Below are 19,460 nucleotides of genomic sequence, written 5' to 3'. Positions count from 1 at the left end.
GAAAATGCCAGATATTTACAGCCTTCATCTGAAATGTAATTTGTGTTCTTCTTTCAACATAAAACAAAACCAGAGAACATTTCTTGATATGTATCACAGATGAAGCTGGTACCAGCCAGTTTAGGGGGAGACATTCATGCTAAGAAGGGAGAAATGTACAGTTAGCAACTCGCTGGGATTATATACGTCTTGATCTTCCTGCAGTTCTATTACTAAAATGACATAAAGTAAATGATCCAATGTATTATGGAAATGACTTGTTTGTCACCACATTTAGAACAAGCTACTCAAAGTCACAGGCACTGAGTCTGGGAGAGCAGAGGTGGATGGCCACGAACTCAGGTGAAGGATGTTTATCTTTGTGAGGTCAGAGAAGGGAAGCAGGGCTCTACAACCTGGAAACTTCTGCACGAATGTATCTTCTAACAGTCAGCTCATGGTTTTTTGTTTAACCTCAGATCAATCCTATGCTGGTTTTTTATTCTTTCACTTTTTATGGCTGCTGCGGTGACTCCCTGAGGAAGTAGAGGAAGCAGCCTTCTGAGGTTTCATTCCCCGCACAGATCCATCCAGATCCTCAGGGTCCTCCTGGCTGGACTCATTTTCCTGATTGTGGAAGTCTGAAGAAGTGTCCCTTTCCATCCCACTTCTTGGCTCTCTCTTTCTTTCCTTCCTTCCTTCCTTTTTTTTTTTTTTTTTAAATTTCCACATTTATTTTTCTTTCATGTGCATAGAAAATGGCAGTGAAGCGTCCTGTGAACGAGGCAAGGAATGGGCATGGTGCTGCAGTACCAGCCTGGTCGTTGTGCTTCCAAAGTACACTATGCATAGTGGAGACAAAGGATGTTGCAGTTTGTTTTTAATTGCTCGCAGTTCCTTGGGCTTCCCGTTTGTTTTTGAAGTTGTCAGTTTCTTCAAATCTCTTTTCAAGCGACACACTGCATTACAAATGATGGCACTTAACCAATGTGGCATTTCCATGTTTATATCAACAAAAGAAATTTACAAGACATAATAGCATACAATCTTGACATTTACTAATAGCAATAAAACATGGGCATCATTTTATTTTTTCTGTACAAACTATCAGAACACGACTTTATTCACATTAAAAAATCATCTTTGATTTGACCTACACATCCCCATTTCATTTCACCCATTTCTCAAACCTCTCATCACGTCACCCACACCTTCACCAGACTACAGAATCTACAAGTAATTAGATGTAACACCTAAATAGAGCTTAGAAAGTCCTCTCCCAAATGTTTCATCACTTCCTTGATAATTCCTTAAAAAAGAAAAACAAATGCACTTCACTCATTCCTTCCACTCACTTTCACATTTCAATCATCAAATCAGCAAGATGGACTTTTCACCTCAATCCGAACAAAGTTAGAAAGAGTTCCTCTGTGGGGCGTCTTGATGCTGCACCTGTGATTCTGGGGACCCTGGGTACTGTTCTGCTCTATAAGAAGTTCGTTTAATGGAATAAAAGTCTACATAATTTGTGATTGATTTCAGTCCACACTGTGTTGACTAATCAGTAGAAGCTGGACAGTGAACTCGGACATCAAAATAAGGGTCTTCATAGCTATGAGGAGACTGCAAATACAATCTGTATGATTCAAAGTTATTTTGTTGGAGTCATCTTGACTATAATACAGCTGTTGATGCTGTAGTTGTCTATTTAATTCTCTTGCTGGTGAGGAATATGAACTGATGTAAACTGGCGAAGGTTTGCTGGAGCCTGACTGAATGATGGGTGACGTCTTTTGGTTGGTGGTAGACAAGGAAGGACGTGATTTGAATCAGTCTCACTCCATTGTCGACACAGGTGTAATAAAATGGTTCTGATTCCACCCATCATTTTTATAAATGCTCCAGCGGTCCTGATATTGCCAAAATGTATTCAAGACCTGGGCTGCTGCCTTCACTACTTTTAGAGATGATCTGTTGCCCCTGCCTTTGGTTATGTTCACCAGCTTCTCTATGTCTCCCGAGTCAGCCAGGGCTTTGGTGTTCTCCATGTTTTTGCTGGTGACCTCATGCAGAGCACAGCAGATGGCTGCCTTGGACTCATCAGACAAGACACTGGGACCGTTGCTGCAGGGAAGATGGTTGACCAGGTCTCGCATGGCATATTTGCCTATGAGCTCCTTGTTGCGAACATCTAGTGTCATATTCCTCAAGGCAGTTGCCACGGAAGAAACAACTCTATTGTTATCCATTCTCAGAAGTTCCACAAGGATGGGGAGCCCCTTTTATTTTCGGACAGCCACCCGGATGTATCCTGCAAACTTCCAGTTGCCAGCAGAGAGGTTCTGGAGAGGTCTGGCAGAGCCTTCCAAGGTGGCTGGGTTAGAACTTTCTGCTAGAAGAGTCAGATATAGCTTCACCACCGATGGGTGCCACAGCATCTCAACCCCTTTGGGGGACTTTGACAGTCCTAGGATAGGACCAACTCCATCCCATTGATCTTCTTGCGGAGTCCTCTTTTACTTTTTCTTCCCCCAGCAGCTTGGCTCAGAGTCTTTACTGGGAAACTTTTTCTAGTAAGTCATCACATTTGTTCAGTCCCAGTAACCGGGCCTGGGGCACCTCCAGCTCCAGCCAATAGGACAGGTTACTCAGGGTGCACACGCAATTCTTCACCATCTTGCTGTCATAATCAGATGTGTTCATACACGTGTAGATCACATACAACAGCGAGTCCACTAGCCCCTCTCAGGACTGCGTTTGCTTCTGAGCCTCTTACCCCATGGAACTGAGGTTCCTCACTAATATTACACAGAATTAGTGAAGTCTGAAATTTAATTTTATGGCCATCATGAAGAGTTATTCCATCCAGAATGTGGAATGATCACAGAGTTTGTTAAGGTTGAGAGAGCATCATGAATAATAGTCATTTTTACAGCATCACATGAGGATAAATTTCAAAGACCTCCTGTGAAAAGCTCCCTTACTTCTGCATCAATAGATTTTCTCAACAGTCACAACAAGGCAGGTATCCCACCAACATTCTTCATTGCTATTTTATTTTCATCTGTAGACTTGCCAAAAATGATGTTTCAAAGGGGCACCACAGGCATTCTTCTGAAATCCCAAAACTCCGTGGCCAAAAGGTCAACCAGATGCTTGATTCCCCCTAACCTACACACCCTCATCTTCACGTTGTTGTTACCAAGCAACAGGTGCTGCAGATAGGCTGCTGCATTTGCCTGAACAGATGGGAACTGGTGCTGAAGCGTGTGAATGACCTTAGGCAACTCAGGATCATGCCAGGCAAACCCCCTGGGGTCCTTCTAAATGCTGTCTATTGATGGGAATCTTGTGGTACCATCATCAACTGGCACTGCGTGCTGAAGCCTGTTATAATTGCACTCTTGCACTTGGTATTGTATGGGCCTGTAGGGCTCTGCATAGGTAGCTGTTGTGTTCAGAGCATAATTATTTCTTTGGTATGTAAGGGTACTTTGTTAGCTGTACATCCTTTGTAGATTTCCAATACATACTGCTGGCTCCCTCTTTTAAATGAGCTAGTCCTGAACTCTTGCTAATGCACTTAATGCAGCTGCTGAGGTAACTGAGGATTTACTGAAGAGCCTCTTAGCTTCCTTAAACTTCTGGTTCTTTCTATCATTTTTGCTATAGGAGTTTTTTTGGTTGGTCAGATACCGATCCCAGTCAGGAGTAATATTGCCATACATCTGAATGTCTTCCAGGTGGCTTCCCTCAAAAGCGTAGGTCTGTCGCTCCAAGTTTGCCAGTGTTTCCCATGAAGGCCATGCCCTTATGACTTACCTCCTAAGGGCCACATCTGTTAATGCTTTCACATTGGCCACCAACACATGAACTCTGGGGACACATTCAGACTATAGCATATGCTATTCTTATATTTCATATATCACTCTTGAGACTGCACATTCCACCATGCCTATAACTTAAGTGTAGCTTGAAATATGATGGCTGGTGGACTAGCTCTCTGAGAAACATGCAGAGGATAAGAAATTACTCTATTTTTCTCACTCTCTAGACCTAGGATCATTCTAAAAGTGAATGGAAAATAGTTGGGTGACGACTGTATTCCCCTTTCTAAAGAATTCTAAACATGCTTGAAGATAACTAGTTAGAAAACAAGACTAGAATGGAAGTGGATGAAACCATAACAGAGACATATAAAAACCATTTAAAGTTCTTAGAGAGTTTATAACGAAGTCTTAAAAAGCAATTGCAACAAAACCAAAAATTGACAAGTGGGACCTTATTAAACTAAAAAGCTTCTGCACAGCAAAATAAACTATTGACAGAGTTAAACAGATACCCTTCAGAAGGAAAGAAAATATTCACAAATCATGCATCTGAGAAAGGTCTAATATCCGTTATCTATAAGGAACTTAAGCAATTCAACAAGCAGAAAACACATAACCACATTAAAAAGTGGTCAAATGACATTAACAGACACTTCTCAAAAGAAGGCATGACAGTGTCCAGCAAACATGAAAAAATGTTTCACATCATTAATGATCAGAGAAATGCAAATCAAAACCACGGTGAGATACCATCTCACACCAGTCAGAATGGCTATTAATAAAAAGTCAAAAAACAACATACTGGCCAGGCTGTAGAGAAAAGGGGACACTTATACACTATTGGTGGGAATGTAAATTAGTTCAGCCACTGTGGAAAGCAGTTTGGAGATTTCTCAAAGAACTTAAAACAGAACTACCATTTGACTCAGCAATCCCATTACTGGGAATATAGCCAAATAATAATAAATCATTCTCTGAAAAAGACACATGTACTTGTGTGTTCACTGCAGTACTATTCACAATAGCAGAAACATGGAATCAACCCAGGTCCCTGTTAATGGTGGATTGGATAAAGAAAATATGGTACACATACACCATGGAATACTACACAGCCATAAAAAAGAATGAAAGCATGTTCTTTTCAGCCACATGGATGCAGCTGGAGGCTATTATCCGAAGGGAACTAAAGCAGAAACAGAAAACCAAATACCTCTTATTCTTACTTATAAGTGGGAACTAAACACTGAGTACATATGGACATAAAGATGGGAACAATAGCCACTAGAGACTACTAGAGGAGGGGAGGGGGAAAAAGGGTTGAAAAACTACTTATTGGGTACTATAGTTACCACCCGGGTAATGGAATCATTTGTACCCCAAGTCTCAGTGTCATGCAATATACCCATGTAACAAACCTGCACATGTACCCCCGGATCTAATATAGAAGTTGAAATTCAAAAACACTTCTTTGAATAAGTGTTTTTTTTAAACCCACTTTCCCCTCTCTTTCTTTCTTCTACTTGTTTTACTTTTCACAAAGACTTAAAGGAAATATTTTGAGTTCTTGTCTTTCATAATGAAAAGTAATTTTTTCACTTTTTTATTATTTCAAAGTTAATAATTTTAAAAATGTATTTAAACGTAAAATTGAAGGTTGTGTGGTACCCATTATATTTGTTCAACTGAGGCCCCATGCCTGAAATTCTGTGTGTGGGAAGAACACACTGTCAAAAGGGTAGAATAACGAATCACTGTGGGAAGGCTGAAAAATTGTCTGAATCTATCAAAATGTCACAACCAAATTAAGGTTTAATTAAAAGCTAAAAAAAAAAAACCTTGGTGTTGAATCCCACAAAATCGTTTTAGAAGATTACTCTTTGCAATATTAGTACTCAGTATTTTAGCTTCTTTCTAATCCACATTACAGACCTGAATTTCAACTATGATGGATGCTTGCCTTTTTGTGAGAATAGGATACTGGAAATAATTTCATAAGTGGAGATTTAGTATGTTATCCACCTCTGATGGGATGCTCTTGACTCAGCTGGTCAATAAAACTCAGAGAATGTTCTCTGGGTAAGATTGGGGGCACTTACAATATAGTAGCCTTGCCATGAATGCTTTTTATTTTTCTCCGTCTGCCTCACTCTGTTCTCACCTATACTACAAAGTAATAGGATGGATCAATGCAATGACCATAAGATCATTATTCAGACTGCAGATTCCTCAATAGCAGGAAGCACACATCATCATATTTGTATCCCCTCAGCTTGCACCAGTGAAGGAGTAAATAAAATGCTAAAAAAAATTCCAAGAAGAACAAAAGTCAGAATACAAAAAGTAAAAATACAAATAAGTATAATATTTAGCAATATCCCTCTTTACTTTTTCAATGGAATTGCGTTTTAATAAGGTCCATAGTATCCTCATATGATTTGGGGCATATCTGGTGAAACAACATTTGACACACTTTTGAAATGCCTCCTTCACTTGGCTTCTAAGATAATGCTCTCTTCCTTCCCTCCTCCTCCCTCCATCTATTCTCAGTCTCCTCTGCTGACATTCCCTCATCTCCCTGCCTCTATACATTGGAGAAGCCAAAGAAGTAAATCCAAGATTTCTTTTATTTTCTATTTAGTCTAACTTCCTTGATGCTATGAATCTAAATACTATCTACATGCTGATGACTGTCAAACTTATATTTCCAACGTGAGCTTCCCTCTTGAACTCTTGATTCTTAGAGGGAAAATTGACTACTTAACATCTTCATTTAGATGTCTAACACACATCTTGAACCTACCATTTCCTAACCAGAACAGTCTTCACCTTTCAATATGGGACAACAATGTTCTAGTTGCTAAGGCAAAAAACTTTGTCGTCCTTAATGTCACAATTTCTCTTTCTCCCTGCATTCAAACCTACAGCAAATTCTGTAGTATTACATACAAAATATATCTATCATGCATTCATTTCCTGTGTTTTTGCAGTAGACTTTTGACCTCGCCACTTGGACCTTGCAACACTAATGTCTTTTCTCTAGATAGCAGCAGAGTAGTGTTGCTAAAATATGTTTATCCGTGACAATTCTCAAATCAAAACTCTCTAGTGCTTTTCCATAGCATGCAGAATGTAAACCAAAGTCCTCATAGTGGTTTAATTTTCCTATTGATCTGGGCCCAGTCTTATCACTGATTTCCTACAACTTTCTTCTTTGCTCACTCCACTCCAACCATACTGGCCTCCTTTCTGTTGTTCTAGAATAATAGGTAAGCTTTTACCCAAGGCCTTTTTACTTGTTCCTTTGGCTAGAATTCCTCCCTCAAGTCTCCATATAATTCACTATGTCTCTTCCATCAGTCATACTCAACATCCACCATCTTGAAGAGAATATCCCTAGACATCCTTAACTAAAAGTGCAACTCTTTCCCTTTCCCTAAACACTAAAAAAGTTACTATCCCATTTTCCTTCTTTATTTTCTCCAAAATAATTTAGCAACATCTAAAATGGTTTACTCACTAATCTTGTTTGTTGCAATTTTCCCACTACATCATAAGGTTCATGTCATATGGCTGTCCTAGGGTAAGGCCAGCAAGGCATCTAGGTTGCAAAATTTAAGGAGACAGTCACTCTCAGGTCATGCAAGTGCATTCATGCTTGTCACAACCCTGCTTTCATAAAGGCAAAGATTTTAACTTATTTATTAACTGATACTTTCAAAATGTCCATCATAGTGCCTGAGATATGGTGGAAGTTTACTAAATACTAGCTTAATGTATCTTAGATACTTAATAATAATTTTTTAAAACCCCAGTATGTGCCAATTAGTAACTGCTCATCAGTATTGGAATTTAGTAAGAACTTAATCTCCAGTGACCCACTTTGGTTAAGTTCTTTCACATTAACAGGTTGTAAAATGCCTGGTAAAATACAGAAGTTTCTCCTTTTTCTGCATATGTTTCAAGATCACCAGTGGATGCTTGAAACCATGGATAGTACCTATATATACTATGTTTTTTCTTATATGTATATCTATGATAAAGTTTAATTTAAAAATTTGACACAGTAAGACATTAACAGTAACTAATACTAAAATAGAACAATTATAACAATATACTTTAATAAAAGTTAAAAAATAATAAAAGTTGAATAAATTATAAAAATAAAAGTTATTTGGTCTTTCTCTCTCTCAAAATATCTTTTTTTTTTTTTTGAGATGGGGTCTCACCTTGTTACCCAGGCTGGAGTGCAAAGGCGTGATCTTAGCTCACTGCAGCCTCCACCTCCTGGGTTCAAATGATTCTTCTGCCTCAACCTCCCCTCCCAAGTAGCTGAGATTACAGGTGCCCACCATCACGCCCAGCTATTCAAAATATCTTATTGTAATGGAGTAACCTGTTTCCAGACTGTGTTGACCCCAAGTAACATAAACTACAGAAAGAAACTGTGAATAAGGAGGGACTGCCGTATTAAAAACTCACCGAGCCGGGCGCGGTGGCTCATGCCTGTAATCCCAGCACTTTGGGAGGCGGAGGTGGGCGGATCATGAAGTCAGGAGATTGAGACCGTCCTGCCTTACACTGTGAAACCCTGTCTCTATTTAAAAAGAAAAAAAAAATACAAAAAATTAGCCGGGCGTGGTGGTGGGCACCTGTAGTCCCAACTACTCAGGAGGCTGAGGCGGGAGAATGGCATGAACCCGGGAGGTGGAGCTTGCAGTGAGCAGAGATCATGGCACTGCACTCCAGCCTGAGCAACAGAGCGAGATTCCGTCTTAAAAACAAAACAAAACCAAACCAAAACTGACCTATATAGGCATATGTTTACACCCAGTTCAGAAATGGAGTTGATAACAAGTAATTCCTTACCCCCTAAATAGCTACTTAAATCTCCCACATTCAAAGATTATACAACACATAACTGCATTGACCACAGGTAAAATTCAAGGTGTTTACATTTTGTTGAGACATAACATATGAGTAAAAAAGAATAATTTTCGCTAGTGTACTGAGAAAAACTAGGGTATGATATTACCAGAAGAGAAGTGCAGAATGTTTTTTAAGAGACTTATCTAAACTGCAAAAATATAGATTTGCAGGGAAACTATGTGGACACAAGTTCTGGTGTATCCTACTTACATATCTGGCATCCTACTCAATATCCGGTTGGGAGAAAATTATCAGGGTAAACCCTCTGAAGAAAGGGGAAGGTAATGATTAACTGAGGGAGCCTCTGAGGACCTGTGGCCTCAGAGTTTTTCTCTTTGACTAGTGTGAACCCTGAACACTGAAAGGATACATGCTTCCCAGGTAAGAGAGAAATCTGTAAGAAATACAGGCATATTGACCAGGCATGGTGGCTCACGCCTGTAATTTCAGCACTTTGGGAGGCTGAGGCAGGCAGATTACCTGAGGTCGGGAGTTCGAGACCAGCCTGAACAACATGGAGAAACCCCATATCGACTAAAAATATAAAATTAGCTGGGCGTGGTGGTGCATGCCAGTAATCCTGGCTACTCGGGAGGCTGAGGCAGGAGAATGCTTGAACCGGGGAGGCAGAGGTTGTGGTAAGCGGAGATCGCACCATTGCACTCCAGCCGGGCAACAAGAGTGAGACTCTGTCTCAAAAAAAAAAAAAAAGAAAAAGAAAAAGAGAAAAAAGAAACGCATGCATATCTGAGAGATACTGCAGGTCCAGATACATGCCACACGATAAAGCAAATATTGCAATAAAGTGAGTGGCATGGTTTTTTTTGTTTGTTTCTCAGTGCAAAAAAAAGTTATGTTTATACTATACTAACTAGTCTAAGTGTGCAATAGCCTTACATGTAAAAAATGTACATACCTTCATTTAAAAATACGTTATTGCTAAAAAATGCTAACAATCATCTGGCCTTCAGTGAGTCATAATCTTTTTTGCTGGTGAGAACTTTGCCTCAATGGCGATGGGTGCTGACTAATCAGGGTGGTGGTTGCTGAAGGTTGGAGTGGCTATGACAATTTCTTAAAATAATACAACAGTGAAATTTGCATTGGCTGACTCTTCCTTTCACAAAAGATTTCTCTGACACATGTAATTTTGTTTAATAGCATTTTGCCCACAGTAGAACTTCTTTCAGAATTGGAGTGAATCCACTCAAACCCTGCCACTGCTTTATCAGCTGAATTTATGTAATATTCAAAATGCTTTTTATCATTTCAACATTGTTCCTAGAATCTTCATCATGAGTAAATTCCATCTCAAAAAACCATTTTCGTTGCTCATCCATAAGAAGTAACTCTTTACCCATTAAAGTTGTATCATGAGATTGCAACAATTCAGTCACATCTTCAGACTCCATTTCTAATTCTAGTTCTCTTGCTGTTTCCACCACCTCTGGAGTGACTTCTTCCATTGGAACCCTGAATTCCTCAAAGTCATCCATGAGGGTTGGAATCAACTTCTTCCAAATTCCTGATAATGTTGGTATTTTAACCTCCTCTCATGATCACACATATTCTTAAATGGCATCTAGAAATGATAAATCTCTTTGAGAAGATTTTCAATTTACTTTATCTAGATCCATCAGAGGAATCGCAATCTATGGCAGCTATGGCATTACAAAATGTATTTCTTAAATAACACAACTTGAAAGCCAAAATTACTCCTTGATCCATGGGCTACAGGATGCATGTGGTGTTAGCAGGCATAAAAATAATACTGCTTTCGTTGTATATCTCTGAGATCAGGGCTGTTGGGTGATCAAGTGCATTGTCAATCAGCAGTAATCTTTTGAAAGAAATCTTTTGTTCTGAGCAGTAGGTCTCAAAAGTGGGCTTAAAATATTCAGTAAACCATGTTGTAAACATACGTGCTGTCATTCAGACTTTGTTCTTCATTTAGGGAGCGCAGGCAGAGTAGATTTAGTGCTGGCTTTATGTTAAAGTCGCCAATTGCACTAGCCCTTAATATGAGAGTCAGCCTGTCTTTTGAAGCTTTAAAGCCAGGCACTGACTTCCCATCTTTAGCTATGAAAGTCCTAGATGGCATCTTCTTCCAATAAAAGGTTGTTTCATCTACGTTGAAAATCTGTCATTTAGTGTAGCCATCTTCTTCAATGATCTTAGCTAGATCTTCTGCATAATTTGTTGTTTCTACATCAGCACTTGCTTCTTCACTTTGAACCAATGTCTGCTACCTTCCACCTTTTCTTATGCAGCTTCCTCACCTCTCACAGCTTTATATAATTGAAGAGAATTAGGACCTTGGTCTGGATTAGGCTTTGGTTTAAGGGGATATTGTGGCTTGTTTGATCTTCTATGCAGGCTACTGAAACTTTCTCCATATCAGCAAGAAGACTGCATGGCTTTATCATCACTTGTGTGTTCACTGGAGTAGCACTTTTAATTTCCTTCCAGAACTTTTCTTTTGCATTTACACCTTGGCTGTTTGTTGCAAGAGGCCTAGTTTTAGACCTATCAGGGCTTTTGACAGGCCTTTGTCACTAATCTTAATCATTTCTAGCTTCTGATTTAAAGTAAGAGCTATGGGACTCTTGCTTTCACTTGAACACTTAGAGACTATTGTGAAGTTATTCTTTGGCCTAATTTCAATATTGTTGTGTCGCAGCAAGTAGGGAGGCTTGAGCAGAGGGAGAGAGATGAGGCTGGTCACTGGAGCACTCAGAACGTGCACAATGTTTCTCAGTTAAGTTTGCCATTTTATATGGGTATGGTTCATGGCATCTCATAAAAAGTACAATAGTGACATCAAAGATCACTGATCACAGATCACCGTAACTGACATAATTAATAATAATAATAAAATTTGAAATATGAGAATTATCAAAATGTGACACTGAGACATGAAGCGAGCACATGCTGTTGGAAAAATGGAGTCAGTACACTTGCTTCATGCAAGGTTGTCATGGACCTTCAATTTATAAAAAAACATAGTATCTGTGAAGTTCAGTAAGGGTTGTCATGGACCTTCAATTTATAAAAAAACATAGTATCTGTGAAGTTCAATAAGGCAAGAACCATAAAACGAGGTATGCCTGTGGATAGAATCCATGAAAACATTTTTGAATAAACTTGAGAAAAAGTCAGGAGAAGAAAATTCATCACAAGGAGAATTAACTGACAGGGAAGATATTTGACCAGTAGTTCCACATGAACTGTTGGAGGAACTGTTCTCTATAGTTCCACATGAAATGTTGACCAAACAAAGCATCTATTAAAGCTCAACAAAGTTGTAGTGAAGTTCAAAGAAATGATTAGAAGATAACAAAAGAAATGAAAAGCAAACTGGATTATTTCTGTGGGGAGCGATAATATGTAAAGTATTCCAGAGGCAAAGCAATGTTACAAGCCATAGGGAAAATTAGACTATAGCGCAATTATAGTCAGGGTGATAGTAGAAAGAACTGAGGAAATTTTGCAATCCAAACAGGTAAAGATCTAGTACAAAATATAAATGATAAACATTATAGGTTTGAAAGATAAAGAGTATCCAGCATAAACCTAAGTAATTTTCCTTATGTGCATAACCAAAACATAAAGAATAATTATTATAACATATATTGGAAGGAACCTTTCCCAAAATAATATGTGACTCTGTAGATGAAAAGAACTTTAGGTTTCGCAGTAAAAATATTGTTACAAAAAATTAACACAAAGAGATAATCCTGTAAATCTCATTAAAATTCAATAATGAAGAAAAAATTCTTAAAATATTCAGGCAGGAAAACATAGTCATGTACAAAGGAGAAAAAATTTCTCCAGTGAAAAAGATATTGTGAGAAGATAGTGGAGCAATAAAAGATCTGAGTAACATGATGCCTTTAGATACTCTTACCATAAAAGTGAAGATGTACATTCTGAATCACCAATTCAGGGACACAGCACTCTTGAAATCCTACTTGATCAGATCCAAATATTCAAGAAATAAATCGGAACAAAGAACTCAGATATATTAGTTTCATATTGCTGCTATAACAAATTACATAAACTTGGAGACTTAAAACAGCACAATTTTTTAAAAAATCATCTAGTTTTGGAGTTCAGGAGTCCAAAACAAGTGTCACTGTACTAAAATCAGGGTATCAGTGGGACTTTTGGAGGGTCTAGGGAAAAAGCAGTTTGCTTGCCGTTTCCAGACCCTAGAGACTGACAACATTCCTTGACTCATGGCCACTTCTTTCCTTTTCAAATTCAACACCATAATATTTTCAAATCTGTCTCTGACTTTTACATTATTAGCTTCCTCTGTCACATATAAAGACCCTGGTGATTTAAATTGGATCCACCCAGATAATCCAGGATAATTTTCCCATTTCAATATTCTTAATCACATCTGGGAAGTTCTGGAACATAATATAACATATTCAGAGGTTCTGGGGATTAGAATGTGAATATCTTTAGGAGTTATTCTGCCTACCACATCAGTTACAGGGAAACCATGGTAAAGGACTGATGTAAACATTAAATCTGTCTAAAAATAGAAATAAGACATATATTGTATAATTTCAGCAATAAATTAGAATATACATAATATAAATAGAATAGAATGTACATATAAATTTTGAACATATAAAATATAATTTTTTGATAAAATGAATAAGTAAAATATTTTTAAACAATTGAGAGATATACAATAACAATGTAAACAATGATTGTCTCTCAATGGTGGGATTTTGTGACTTTTATTTATACTTTTCTTTATTTTCCCAATTTCTATAACAGATATATTTGAAATCAAAATAAACATATACTAAAATGAAATAAGTTATCTTCAAACACACACAGTTATATATACAAACATACATAAATCCATCATATAAGTACTAGTCCAGACACTTAAAACATCCCTACATTGTAGATATAAACAAAAAAAGAATAATGTAGAATTATAGTAGAATGATTTATATTCCTTTGGGAATATAAGGACATATTAAGGACACATGCATGCATATGTTCGTTGCAGCACTATTCACAATAGCAAAGACATGGAATCAACCTAAATGCCCACCAGTGGTAGAATGGAAAAAGAAAAACGTGGTGCATGTACACCATGGAATACTAGCCATTAAAAAGAATGAGATCATGTCTTTTGCAGGTACATGGATGGAGCTGGAGGCCATTATCCTTGGCAAACTAATGCAGGAATGGAAAACCAAATACTGCCTGTTCTCACTTATAAGTGGGAGCTAAATAATGAGAACACATGGACACATAGAGGGGAACAATACACACTAGGACCTGTTGGAGAGTGGAGGGTGGGAGGAGGGAGAGGATCAGGAAAAACAAATAATTGGGTACTAGGCTTAATACTGGGTAAGGAAATAATCTGTACATCAAACCCCTATGTCACAAGTTGAACTATGTGACAAACCTGCACATATAACCCTGAGCTTAAAATAAAAGTTAAAAAAATCAATAAATGTTAATAAATTAAAATAAAAAAGAATAATGTAAAATTAAGTATTTTATATAAAATTTAAACCATAACATCAAACATTTTTTGTGTTTTTTCTGATTTGATTTTTTAAACATCTCTTCATTTTATTAAAATTATTTTATTAGTTTTAGTGAAGTTTGTATTAAAAGCAAAAGAAAGGGGAGAAATGGGGAAAGTGTGAAAAGTCAAATGACTCCTGGAATAGAAAGACATCAGAGAGTGCAAAGGGACATCTTTGCAGGTAAGAAGATAAGAATAGATGACTCATGTAGTTTAATCACCTAATTCTCTTGCTTTGCATCAGGATTCATAAAGTGGGTGATACACAATTGTCATGAGTTGGGTACTTTTATTTAAAATTTATTGGTGTATAGATAAGTCTCTATTAGATAGTCTATTTGAGATACAGGAGACGGCAGATGTATGTGTCAACTAGCCAATATCCTACTATCAATATGGTTCCATGAAGAACACATATTCTCACGCAACTGACTCTAATGAACTATCCCAGTTCAAGTCTCTATTCAGTACCATGGTACCTTAACAAATAGCTACATTCCTTGGTTCCATTATCATTCACTAGGCATTGGTCAATAAACAAGTGAATTATCAATGACCAAAACGAAAGCTTCTGTCCTTATAGAGCTAATTTGTACTGGGTAGGAAAGGCTACAAACAATAAATACAGTAAATAAATAATTTAGAATATATTAGAAAGAGGGAATTGCTATGGGTTAAAGAAAGGAAAAGTAGGTTTGAATAATGGTGCCAAGCAGTGCTGGGGTAGGGGAGGAATTGGAAATAGATTGCAGTGTGAAATGGGGTGGTCAGAAGGTGATATTTGAGCAGATTTGAAGGTTATATTATTGCTAGACAAGAAGCTATCTGGAGACCATAGCAGGCAGAGGATACAGATACAGAAAAAGATTCAAAGTAAAAACTGCTTGGGAAGTGATGTCAGCAAGATGGCAAACTGGGTGATCCCAACTCTCACCCCTAAACAAAAACAATGATAAAATCAAATATTTGTGGAAAAGGATAGCTCTGGGAGAAGCCCTGAGGCAGTTAGGGGGCAGCAGCAATCCATAGGAGTGCAGAGACCATGAATGGCTAATAGAAAGGGGTAGGAAGCATTTTTTATGTGTTCCCCCATCCCCCAGACTGGCACAGTGCCACAAGGAATCCCCTTGGTCACTGGTTCCCTCATGGGGGAACAGGGAGAGTGGGTGGACCTCAGCAGCCGTTGACACCAAGAATTCCAGTGGCCCTAACTACCATTGCAAAGGACTTCTGCGGTCTCTGACATGCACACCAGCTGCTGCGTCACTGACGCCACAGATGCCAAGTACCCCCCTTCCCACACTGGACTCAGAGTTGCTGGAGTTGCAGCCAATGCCAGGCTGCACATGCTCATGCCTGAGAATAGGAACCTGCCATAAAGCATGTGCCTTTGCACAGTTTCTGTCACTTAATGGTGCCACCACTTGCATGCTCAGGTGTCTACTGGACCATGTCTGCACTACAGCTGTGCACATATGACCAAGGGACCAGACACCTGCTGAAGCTAAGCATATGCACCCATTGAACCACGTGCCCATTGTAGCTTTGCCCAGTGCCCACCAGACCTGATGATTATGTGCCTGCCACCTCCATGGCACATGCTCCAGCATGCTCAGTAGACTAGGCATTCACTGTAGCTGCATGTATACACACACACCCACCAGACTTAACCTCTGTGCCCCACCCCCGAGACAGCTCCCTCATATGCCTTTAGAACTTGTGTTCCTATGCATTACTGAATACATATCTGGATGTAGAACAACCACACACTTCACCCTACCTGCCCACAAGAGAAATTTTTTACCTACCAAGGCCAATTTGTGAAGTTTGGAAGGGACAACTGCTTCTTCAAATGTGAAGACAACACAAGGCTATAAGGAACATGAAAAACGAAGAAAACATGATACCACCATAGTCACCCAATAACTCTCCAGTAACCAAACCAAATAATGGATATTTTTAAATTGCTGGGCAAATAAGTATAAATAATTGTTTTAAAGAAACTCTGTGAGCAGTGAGAGAACACAGACAGACATCAAGTAAACCAGGAAAGCAATACATGAACAAAATAAGTTCTACAATGAAATAGAAATAATAAAAAAGAACTAAACAGAAATTCTGGAGCTGAAGAATACAGTGACAGAAATAAAAAAATACAATATAGGGCTTCAACAGCAGACTTGATCACACAGAAGAAAGAACAAGCAAATCTGAAGACATACATCATTTGAAAACATCTAGACAGAGGAGAGAAAAAAAGAATAAAAACGAGTAGAGAAAGTCTACAGGATATATGGAATATCAACAAGCAAATCAATGCATGCATTGTGGGTGTTTCAAATAGAAAACAGACAGAAATGGGGCAGAAAGCTTATTTAAAGAACTAATGCTGAAAACTTCCCAAATCATGAGAGGAAAATTAACATATAAGATTCATGAAGTTCAAAAGTATTTAAGTAAGATCAACTCAAAGAAGACTATACCAAGCCACATTATAAACCAATTGTCAAGAGTCAAAGAGAGAGAGTTTTAAAAATTATTATTATTATTATTATTATTATTGACTAAGTAATAATTATATGCATAATGTATGGAGCAAAATGTGAGGTTTTGATATATGTATACAATATGGCATGGTTAAACCAAGTAATTAACATTTCCATCACCTTATCTTTTTTTTATAACAAAACATATGAAATTTACTTTATTAGTTATTTTGAAATATACAACACATTATTATTCACGACAGTCACCTGAGACTATACCTGAGATCTATTACCCTGATAGGCAATAGATCTCAAAACCTATTTCTCCTGTCTATCTAAAACTTTGTACCCTTTGATCAATGTTTCCCACCCCTACCTTAGACTGACTGGAGGCATAATAATTTAAATAATTTAAATAAAATCAGATTGCTGTTTTGGTTGTTGTCCTGCAAATATAACGGCATAAATATATATTTTTCCTAAGCCTGAATACAGTATGTCTCTTCTGGGTGTGCAATATTATTGACATGTCAAATGAATTAAAATTTTCTGAGGTGGCATGGGTTATAAATTTGCTATATTGATTAATTTAGTAGCTACCAATTTTTTCTTTTTTAGTCTGTATTGTTTTGAACTTTGAATGTGACTTTGAATGGATCTAAATTTAAAGGAATATAGAACCAAAATGTAGAAAAGGTTTTCCCTCCTATCTGAACTTGATTTTTACATGGTTTAAACTTTCTTAAGTTACAGATGACTCTCAAGTTCATCTATTCACCTATCTCATCGTAAAGATGAAGAAACTGCAACGGGAGGTCAAAAACTCCTGTGGAATTACAAAGCACTTTTGTGATAGCAGATTTCTGGCTTCTGGCCTTCACTTTCATTAAAATATGATCCTTTTTTATTCCTGTGTCTCCAGGTTATTCAATTTTTTTGTTGTTGTTAAAATTCTTGAATGTATTTTTTTTTCTTTTTGCCTTTGATTTAGCCCCAACACACATCTTCTCCACAAGAATTTAACTCTGTTTCTTTGGGAATACAGCATCTTATGTGGGGTAAGATCAGGTCCTTTGCCATAAAACAGATCTACATTTAAATCCTAGCTCTACCACTTACTCACTATGTAATTTGGGGCAAATTACGTTTCTTAGTTTTACTGTTTTCAAGCTAATAATAATGACACAGGGACTTTGTTTTCTCTGAAGAAAAGGAGGTGTTGTATCAATTGATTAATGGTAAGAAAACAGTAAACTTTCTACAAAAATGAAGATGATTATCAGATATTATGTTAAAGAAGTTAAAGAAATTAAACATTTTACATAATATCTTCAAGAAGAGTTTTTGTAAGCAAAACTTCTACAAAATTTAAACTAAAAAAAATACTCTGTTTCTTGAAAAAGTAATAGTTGAATCACATACACATAAAAGGAATATGAATTTGGAAGCCAAGAGTAGAATTTTTTTAAAATTAAGAAGGATTCATTTGGAAAAGCTTTGTGAAGGATATGAGTTGAAAACCAGGTTTTGAAGGAAAGTGCAACAAAATTTGGCAGCCTAAAGGGTGAAGGATATTTTAGATGCAGTAATAAGGGAAATAGCTTAAAATGTTGACAAGGGTATGGATATAGCAGTTTTTTTTTTTTTTTTAAGGAGCAATTTGTCACTGTATGGTACCTCTTGCAAAATCTGTTTGTAAATTCATTTATACTCTCTTTCCAAAATTGAAGTGAAACTGTTAAGAGTAAAAAACTACAGACACTATAAAAAAAAGAAAGACAAGAATTAAGTTTTTTTTAAAAAATAGTTTAGAGTGGAGATATTTTAATTCTAAATTTTCTGCCACAAAATATCTATTCTGTCCAAAGACTGCTGAGGTGAGAAGCTTTGTTACTTTATGATCAACACACTTTATTTTCTTCTCCACCTTAGTTATTGGTCCCTCCTTTTATTTTCCTTCTTGCTAATAAACATTTTGTGTTCCAAATTTTAACCCTTACCATATGGTAGAGATTTGGGGTCGAAAAGGCAATGTATATAACTTCCTTTAAATTTTAGTCACGAGAGGCCACCAGTGTTTAACCTGGACATTGTCAATTAGCTAAATTGTGAAGTAAGTGCACAACAAAGACATAGCCAGTTGAAACGTGTAAGCAAATTAATGAGAAGTTCAGTATTCTCTTCTGATGCTTGAGTGGCTGGTCTTCCTATGGGCAGTCTTCTCTCTTCCATCATCAGTCAAAACATGTGAGGTCAACAACTGCAAAGCAGTATCTGCATTTCTCTTTAGTTGATTTTAATAAAAGTCAAGCCATGGTCCAAAAAGAGGTGTGTCCTCACTGGTAGAAATATAATTCATTTTGTGAAGAGCAATGTGGAAGACAAAGATGTAGTCTGGGAAAGTTAAGAATTCCCAGTACCAACAGTATAAAAAGCGGGCGATAAAAACTCACTGCACACTAGAAAAGACCAGCATCTTCAGTAGCAACATTCTTGAGTCCTTACTATGCAGAGCAAGCTCTTCTCAACGCCAGATATAAAAATCTAAAACATATCTCAGAGCCTGGGGGAGATAAGACAAGAGAAATGTGAACAGGAACAAGAAAACAAAAAATAAGTCAAACAAAGAAACACCAAACAGAGAAATCTTTTGGGAATGTATTTGCCTTT

General features: G+C 37.4%; 2 pseudogenes across 1 annotated transcript; both read right to left on the bottom strand.

The window, feature by feature from the left end:
• Positions 1–422: 422 nt before the first annotated feature.
• Positions 423–19,460, bottom strand: part of LOC105529414 — a 39,576-nt pseudogene continuing 20,538 nt past the window's right edge.
• LOC105529398 lies at positions 1,708–2,323 on the bottom strand (annotated as a pseudogene). Its single transcript, XR_001004506.1, has one exon. The product of XR_001004506.1 is annotated as a plakophilin-4 pseudogene (transcript).

The sequence above is a fragment of the Mandrillus leucophaeus genome, unplaced genomic scaffold, assembly GCF_000951045.1.
Source record: "Mandrillus leucophaeus isolate KB7577 unplaced genomic scaffold, Mleu.le_1.0 Scaffold763, whole genome shotgun sequence".
Taxonomy (NCBI): domain Eukaryota; kingdom Metazoa; phylum Chordata; class Mammalia; order Primates; family Cercopithecidae; genus Mandrillus; species Mandrillus leucophaeus.
The sequence above is the reverse complement of the archived record's forward strand: the minus strand, read 5'-3'. Positions and strand labels throughout refer to the sequence as shown.